The sequence below is a fragment of the Artemia sp. Qi Xiang Cuo genome, chromosome 1 (assembly GCF_049724085.1).
Source record: "Artemia sp. Qi Xiang Cuo chromosome 1, ASM4972408v1, whole genome shotgun sequence".
In the NCBI taxonomy this organism is placed as follows: domain Eukaryota; kingdom Metazoa; phylum Arthropoda; class Branchiopoda; order Anostraca; family Artemiidae; genus Artemia; species Artemia sp. Qi Xiang Cuo.
Genome location: NC_142794.1, coordinates 13,967,558 through 13,975,713, shown reverse-complemented (window position 1 = coordinate 13,975,713; position 8,156 = coordinate 13,967,558). Strand labels below are relative to the sequence as shown.

General features: G+C 37.4%; 1 protein-coding gene across 1 annotated transcript in view; it reads left to right on the top strand.

Annotated features, from left to right (window-relative positions):
• Window positions 1-300: 300 nt before the first annotated feature.
• LOC148956028 (uncharacterized) overlaps window positions 301-8,156 on the top strand; it is a 16,138-nt gene continuing 8,282 nt past the window's right edge. Inside the window, exon 1 of the mRNA XM_089093660.1 lies at window positions 301-331. The gene's annotated coding sequence lies outside the window, so the exon portion shown is untranslated. The remainder of the gene's footprint in view (window positions 332-8,156) is intronic.

Sequence of the window (8,156 nt, the reverse complement as noted above, 5' to 3'; positions counted from 1 at the left end):
GAAGCGATCTCACGGATGACCAAAGAAACAATGGTCCGACAGCCTGTCCAAGTTCCCGGCGGTGACAAAGATCAGGCCGAGTGACGCACAGATGTTAGGACTGGAACTAAGTGAATGGAGGACAGTGAAACCACTTTCTACGCCGAGCAGTGCCCGGCAGGAGACCTAAGTCAAGTCTTGTGGATGGAGATTTTTTTGCCTATATTTGTATATCCAGCAATTGACGAAAAGCCGAAAAAAGCGATCGAAAACTTTTAACTTTTCGAATGGCAATGATGTATTAAAGCGCAAAAATTTCGATTATAAACAAATGTTTTGGCTGGAGCTTAAAGTAAATTGGCTAGGTTGTTTCAATTTTGCTGTTTCTAATTTTAAAATGCTTCTTGTAGGAATTACTGCGTCAAATGGGTAAAATTTCGATAAATTTTTGTTATTCATATTATTGACTTATGAGTAAAGTAAACATACCACTCAACGTCTTTTTTTATGCTCTCCAAATATATTAATCATTTTTGTTGGAAATGAATTTTATATATACCAATTCAGGGTATATATTTGCACATTAGGGCGGTGGGGGAAAGTTTAAACTTACCTCTCATTTGAATAAGAAATAAAATTTACCCCCACCCCCACTTTGCAAATATATAGGCTAGCCTACCCTGAATTGGCATAGGCCTATGGTAAAATTTTACTTTAGCTACTTTTGGCTATCTTGGAAAGGGGCTTGGTTAGGAAAATGAAACTTTCAGGGATGGGTCTACAGGCTAAAGTATGGGGTAATTTCTACCAAATCATATTAGGCTATTGACTTATGAATAAAGTGAATAGCCTACACCAACCAGGATGAAGTTGTCTCCTGGCTCCCATCTCGAGGTTTATCTCCCTGACCTAAAATTGCTTACCCTATAGTTCTGAAAATAAAAATCATCCTTAAAAAAAAAACTGCAAACACTTACAGCTCTCAAATGATATTAATTTTTTAATTTTTTTGGCTATTTTTGATATTTTACTTAAAAGTAACAATATGAGCATGAACTTAAAATTAATGTCAGAATTTTTACTTCGTAGAATTTTTCATTGTTATTTGAGATTGCTTTGTCAAGAGCTTTCGGTAAAATTCTACTTTAGTTACTTTTGACTATCTTGGAAAGCAGTTAGGTTAAGAAAATGAAACTTTCAGGGATGGGTCTACAGGCTAAAGTAAGTCCTGGGAAGATATTTTGAAGTACCCACCCCCACTCCTTCTCCCTCTAGAGGGTCTCGACCTTTGATGACCTTTAAAAATATGTGAGTTATAGAAGTGAAACCCTGCAAAATAGATCTTCTGCATATGCAAATGTATGTGCAAATACATTTCCTAAATTTTGAAAATAAACTATTTATATGTCTTAAAATTCAGCTCAAATAACTGAAATTGCATTTTCAGAGCTAAAGCCAGAGAAAAAGAAACTGATAAGTGAAAATTAAGGTAAAATGTTGTTTTGTCAAAATTTCAATGGGTATAGACCTGTCATGTAGGCAAATTTCATGACCCTCTAGAGGGAGAAGGAGTGGAGGTAGGTACTTCAAAATACCTTCCCGGGACATACTTTAGCCTGTAGACCCATCCCTGAAAGTCTCATTGTCCTAACCTAACCCCTTCCCAAGATAGCCAAAAGTAGCTAAAGTAGAATTTTACCGAGCTTTCAAATGAGGTATTACATGACTATATTAAAAAAAAAAAATTTACTGTTAGGCCTATTGAGGTAGAGGCAGCCCAATTTTGCTGCTTCATTTTTTAGTCAAAAGCTATCAAACAGCACATCATTTGAAAGCTATCCTTCTTCTGAACAAGATTCTAGCATTTTCTTTCTACATCAAACCTAAAAGGGCCAGACAAATCCTCTTTGTCTCTGATCTCCCCTTTCCTCTCAAACCCTCCATGACAAAACAAGAAAAATGAAAGTTTGTAAAAAGATTCGTTATAGTAAGATATATCTTAAATGGAGAAGTTTTCATTGCCTAGGAATGTCCTAGCTCCATAAAACCCCCTACCCCTGAATATAAATACTTCCCAAAGAAAAACATGGCAAAATCAAATTTGGTTCAAAAACTATTGGATAAGACTTGGATATTTAAAATCTTTATGTCAGGAGCTTTCAAATGAGGTGTCACATGACTATATTCAATTATATTTTAATTTTTACTGTTATGGAGGTAGTCAAGAGGTAGCCCAAATGAGGTCTTTATTTTTTTATCTAAGCTTTTCAAACAGCACATTTTGCAAGCTATCCTTCTGCTGAACATGTTTCTAGCATTGTTTTCTACATCAAACCTAAAAGGGCCACACAAATCCTCTTTTGCCTTCCATCTCCCCTTTCCTCTCAAACCCTCCATGTCAAAACAAGAAAAATGAAAGTTTGTAAAGACATTTGTTATAGAAAGATATATATATTATATGGAGAAGTTTTCCTTGCCTAGGAATGTCCTAGCTCTATAAACCCTCCTACCTCTGAATGTAAGTACTTCCCAAAGAAAAACATGGCAAATTCAAATTTGGTTCGGAAACTATTGGATAAGACTTGGATATTTAAAATCTTTATGCCAGTAGCTTTCAAATGAGGTGTCAAATGAGTATATTCAATTACATTTCCTTTTTTACTGTTATGGAGGTAGTCCAGAGGTGGACCAAACAAGGTCTTTCATTTTTTTGTCAAAGCTTATCAAACAGCACATCATTTGAAAGCTACCCTTCTTCTGAACATGTTTCTTGCATTGCTTTCTATATCAAACCTAAAAGGGCCGCACAAATCCTCTTTTGCCTCCCATCTCCCCTTTCCTCTCAAACCCTCCATGACAAAAGAAGAAAAATGAAAATTTGTAAAAAAAAATTTGTTATAGTAAGATATATCTTAAATGGAGAAGTTTTCATTGCCTAGGAATTTCTTAGCTCCATAAACCTCCTACCCCTGAATATAAGTACCTCCCAAAGAAAAACTTGGCAAATTCAAATTTGGTTCCAAAACTACTGGATAAGACTTGGATATTTAAAATCTTTATGTCAGGAGCTTTCAAATGAGGTGTCACATGACAGTATTCAATTATCTTTTATTTTTTACTGTTATGGAGGTAGTCTAGAGGTAGCCCAAACAAGGTCTTTCATTTTTTGTCAAAGCTTATCAAACAGTACATCATTTGAAAGCTATCCTTCTTCTGAACTTGTTTCTAGTGTTGTTTTCTACATCAACCCTAAAAGGGCCACACAAATCCTCTTTTGCCTCTGATCTCCCCTTTCCTCTCAAACCCTCCATGACAAAACAAGAAAAATGAAAATTTGTAAAAAGATTCATTATAATAAGATATATCTTAAATGGAGAAGTTTTCATTGCCTAAGAATGTCCTAGCTCCATAAAACCCCCTACCCCTGAATATAAATACTTACCAAAGAAAAACATGGCAAAATCAAATTTTGTTCAAAAACTATTGGATAAGACTTGGATATTTAAAATCTTTATGTCAGGAGCTTTCAAATGAGGTGTCACATGACTATATTCAATTATATTTTTTTTTTTTTGTTATGGAGGTAGTCTAGAGGTAGCCCAAATGAGGTCTTTATTTTTTTATCTAAGCTTTTCAAACAGCACATTTTGCAAGCTATCCTTCTTCTGAACATGTTTCTAGCATTGTTTTCTACATCAAACCTAAAAGGGCCACACAAATCCTCTTTTGCCTTCCATCTCCCCTTTCCTCTCAAACCCTCCATGTCAAAACAAGAAAAATGAAAATTTGTAAAAAGATTTGTTATAGAAAGATATATATATTATACAGAGAAGTTTTCCTTGCCTAGGAATGTCCTAGCTCTATAAACCCTCCTACCTCTGAATGTAAGTACCTCCCAAAGAAAAACATGGCAAATTCAAATTTGGTTCGGAAACTATTGGATAAGACTTGGATATTTAAAATCTTCATGCCAGTAGCTTTCAAATGAGGTGTCAAATGACTATATTCAATTACATTTCCTTTTTTACTGTTATGGAGGTAGTCCAGAGGTAGACCAAACAAGGTCTTTCATTTTTTTTGTCAAAGCTTATGAAACAGCACATCATTTGAAAGCTACCCTTCTTCTGAACATGTTTCTTGCGTTGCTTTCTACCTAAAAGGGCCACACAAATCCTCTTTTGCCTCCCATCTCCCCTTTCCTCTCAAACCCTCCATGACAAAAGAAGAAAAATGAAAATTTGTAAAAAAAAAAATTTTATAGTAAGATATATCTTAAATGGAGAAGTTTTCATTGCCTAGGAATGTCTTAGCTCCATAAACCTCCTACCCCTGAATATAAGTACCTCCCAAAGAAAAACTTGGCAAATTCAAATTTGGTTCCAAAACTACTGGATAAGACTTGGATATTTAAAATCTTTATGTCAGGAGCTTTCAAATGAGGTGTCACATGACAGTATTCAATTATCTTTTATTTTTTAAAGAAAAATAATTAGCCTTATGGCTAATTTTTGTTGTTAAAAAAAGGGATACCAGAGATCCTGAAAACTGCCTTAAAACAATAATAATTACCTTAATTTGCACTTCAGAGCAAAATAAGGTCCATGCTGGATCTGTTCTGCTCTGCATCAATGATGATAATTTGGAATGTCACTGTGATATGGGCCCAGTGATGTTGCATTAGCTGGCAGCTAAGAGGAACGGTTTATCCCAAATATATTACCATGGCTTGTTGTTTCATTCTTTGTCAACTCTTCACATGAAGGAGGCACTAGTGGGCGCAGTCACGGTTTTGTCTTGAAGGTTGTTCCAGTTGTTGAAAATATGGCTGGTAAAAAAGTTTTGGCACATTCTGATCTTCACTCTTTGGTTTGCTAGCCTCTGCAAGTGTCCTATAGTGTTGTGTTGACCTGTATTTTTTGTGAGGAGGGTGTTGTTTGGTGGACTATTATATTTGAAGACCAGTTATATCAGAAGACTATTATATTTGAAGGCAACATCTGAAGACCAGTGTTGGTAGTTTTAGGTGCTCAAGTCTCTTATCATATGGCATATTTTTTAGACCCGTGATGTATTTGGTTGCATATCTTTGAACTCCTTCAGTTATTTTGGTGTCATGCTTGTAGGAGGGGGAGGTCAGACATGTTCCAAAGTCCAAGAAAGGCCTAACAATAGCCTTGTAAGTCTCAGGAAGACAGTATAGGAGCAGCTGGTGATTGTGAATTTCATTAGGCCTAGACTTGAATTAGCTTTTGACACAACTTGTTGCCAATGCCCGTGGAACTTCAGTTGCTCATTGACAAGTACTCCCAAGTCTTGTTCTTTGTAACTGGTTTGTAGCTGAATATCAGACTGAAACTTCTGGTCATGCATGATATACTGGTGTTGAGGATTATTATTGCCAAAATGGAGGACACTGCATTTATTAATGTTGAACTCAAACAGCCATTCACTGGCCCACTTCTGGATTCTCTGGAGGTCTGATTGCAGGCTTTGTTGAATGGCTGGTCCAAAAAGCTTGGAATCATCAGCATAAAGCATGATGTTATTTGTGGCTTCGTTTGTCATATCATTTATGTAAATGAGGAAGAGGGTGGGGCCTAGGACAGTACCCTGAGGAACTCCACTGACAATGTCACATGGTTTTGGGAATAGTTCATTGCCATTATTGGTGAAAAGTCAGACCTGCTGCTCTTGATCTGTCAGGAAATTCATCACCCATTCTTCTACATCAGTGTGGATGCCAACTGCTGATAATTTGGCCCTAAGACGTCTGTGGGGCACCTTGTCAGATGCTTTGGCAAAGTCAAGCAAAATAAGGTCAACAGGTGATCCTTTTTCCAGGAGGTCAGTGATGATATTATAGGTTTCAAGCAAGTTGGTCTCCACTGACTTTCCTGGAAGAAAGTCATGCTGGTCTGATGACAGTATGCTGTTGGACAGAAGATGTGTCAGAATTTTGGTGTTCATAGTGCATTCCAGGATTTTTGCTACAGCTGAGGTTAAGCTGATTGGCCAATAATTCTATGCATTTGTCTTGTCACCTTTCTTAAATATTGGTGTAATGTGAGAGCTCTTCCAATCCAAAGGCACAGTATTTGAGTCAAGGGACTTCTGAAATATTTGTCATAGTGGAGTTGATATCTCATTAGCCAGTTCTTTTACAAGCCTTGGGTGAATGTTATATGGCCCTGCTGACTTATTAACGTCTAGCACTTCAAGTTGCTTTGTGACAGACCCTGGAGTAATTATGATAGGTGGCATAAGGTTAAGTACAATGTATGCTGGACTGTTGGGGAGAGGACTGTCAGGTTCATTGGTAAACACTGATGCAAATTGTTTGTTGAGTAATTCATCAATTTCTTGCAGGTCAGTAATTTCCATGCCACCAGATTTCTTCAGTTTCTTTATTGAATGTCTGCTATGATCTTTGCTGGATGTGTAGTTCCAGAACCTTTTGGGGTTTCTCTTGCTATCATCCACAAGCTTGGACTCAAGGTTTGAATGTAGTTGTTTAGTGAGATTTTGTAGTTTATTTCAAGCCTTTGTAAACTTTTCAGTGATAATCTTTTCCCATTTCACAGTACTAGGTGGTCACTTTACAACAAGGGGGTCACTTTTCCCTAAAGGGGGGTGGTAACTTATGCTTTGTAGCTGTTCTTTATTCCTAAGGAATACTGAATCAAGAAGAGTTGATCTCTGGGAAAGTCAATGCCTGGTCGGCTTTTCAACTATCTGAGGTGGGATCAGATCATGAAGGCACTCAGAGAAGGGGTTTGAAGAGCTTCTATCCAGCTGGAAAGGGTCAAATGGGAAGCCTTCTCTCCAGGTAAGGGTGGGGAATTTGAAGTCACCAGCTATCAGCAAATTCCCTTTGAAGCTTGTAGTTGCAATTAAAAAAACACACTTGTAATCACTCTTTCCGTTTCGAGCTGATCTGGGGCAGAGGGGCTTCTATATATGCCTATTTGAGTTACCATCATGTTGTTGTGATCAGTGAGATTAAACCATACAGCTTCCAAATAATCTGAGTGACAGGATATACTAACTTGTTGGGCACTGTAGGATGCTTTGACAAGTGCCAATGTACCACATCTACAATTAGGTGACTGTAAATTCGAAATAACAAAATATCCAGGGAACTTAAATTGGGATTCAGCCAATTTAATACTTCTTGACTTTGGGCAAACCTTGGTCAGAAGAACCAGATCATAATTGTTTGAGTAAACAACAGTTTTCAGCTCATTCAGTTTGTTAGTCAAGCTGGTCAATGTTAGTAATAAGAACAGAAAAAGTTGGACTTACTCTTTGTTTGTGTTTCTTACTTTGGTGGTTGATCTGACAATTCGGATTGTCCATGTGGTTGTCTAGTGAGGCATAGGTTGTCTCAGCTGTTGATGAATTTGCAGTCCAAAAACTTTCAGAGTTTGTTTCAGATTTGTATAAACCAGCACTAGTAACAGTTGATTGTCTTTCAGTAGATATAACACTAGTATTTACACTATGTACACTGTCCAATTTTTGGGGTTCTACATCTGCATTGGGGCCGGCACAGTAGAGCAGACCATTTTTTTAGCACGACTTTGGAATCGCGTATGTCAAGGTTTTGTTCACCTGCAGTGGTGCGTTCTTTCAGTTTTTCGACGAGCTGCTTATACTTTTCACAGTCCTGCTTTGAGCAGTCATAGTGGAACTAGATATCCTCCTTTTTAGTAAACAATACTTTCATAACTTGCTTTTTGATTTAGAAGGAGGACACAGTGGACAACAGCGGTGGAGGAGTGTTAGGTGCCATGGTTCTTTCACTCTGCCCATTTAAGCATCGCACATTGCTTAAGGGACCACATGCGATTCCGTACTTGCTTGACAGGAAGTTCTGGACAGTACTAGCATAATCTTTTGTGCTGGACATTGGAATTCCGTAGGCAACTATGTTGTTCTTATACATGTCGTGATCTTTTTCGGCATGGATTATTTCATGTACTTCTGTCTCAAGGGACTGCTGGAGGTTTACACTCAGAGCCTGGACCTCTGCCCAAACAATCTGTTTAGTTTTGGCAGCATTACACTTGGATGATAAAGCTGCCTCAATGCTGTTCACTTTGAGTGAGATAAGTAATATGACACTTATCTCACTCCTAAATTTGTCTTGCTTCAGTTTACCCCTCAATGATGGATAA